An 884-nucleotide genomic window follows, 5' to 3' on the forward strand; every position below is an offset into this window, starting at 1 on the left:
AGGGGGGAAACTACCGCGTCGGGTCTACACGGAGTGGATGTAGCTGTGGGTTTGGCCCGGATGTTGCTCCCCGGTGTCCCTCTGGGCCGACCCGACACAACCGGGTGGAGAGGTCCACTGGTCAAAGCCTGTCCGTGCAAAGTCAAAGGGCTAGATCCCGTGGTCAAACGCTACAGGGTTAGCCGGGACGGGGGCCCTGGGGGTAGCAATGCCACCGGAGCGTCATACCGGGCCCTCATACATGCGGGGTGGTGTTGTGGCATGTCCGAAGAGGCGACACGCGTCTCCGGGGTGTGGCCCCCGTCACGGACGGCGCCGCCGCCGGCACCTGGAGGGGGGAAATGACACGTCGGTCCCTCATTTTATATGTAAACGAAACTTTTCAATGCGTATGAAAATAATATACACTAAAAATATATTTGAAGATAGTTACCGGATCAGGCACTCGGTAACGGTACCTCTCAGTCAGTTGCTCTCCTATGTATCACCTTTCGCGAGACCATAGAAAATATTTATATCATAAAGAAATGTTGTTGACCATAGAAAAAATTCGGTTCAGAAAAAAATATAAAAAAAGATCATGTAATAAAAAATAATGTTTCAAACCATTAAAGAAAATGTATGGTACATTTTAAATAATGTTAATGCATGTCAAAAATATGTATACCGTGTATTATTTTTAATATAATTATATACCATGTATCATTCAAAAAATTTCAAAAACGTGTATTTGAAAATATTTAATATGTACGTACAAATATTTTATATGTATACAAAACTTTTCAATGCGTATATACACTAAAAATATATTTGAAGACAGTTAATAATATTTTTTGAAAAATGTTAAACATGTATAAAAGTTGTTGCAATGCGTGTATGTGTAT

Source organism: Triticum aestivum, chromosome 2B (genome assembly GCF_018294505.1).
Source record: "Triticum aestivum cultivar Chinese Spring chromosome 2B, IWGSC CS RefSeq v2.1, whole genome shotgun sequence".
Taxonomy (NCBI): Eukaryota; Viridiplantae; Streptophyta; class Magnoliopsida; order Poales; family Poaceae; genus Triticum; species Triticum aestivum.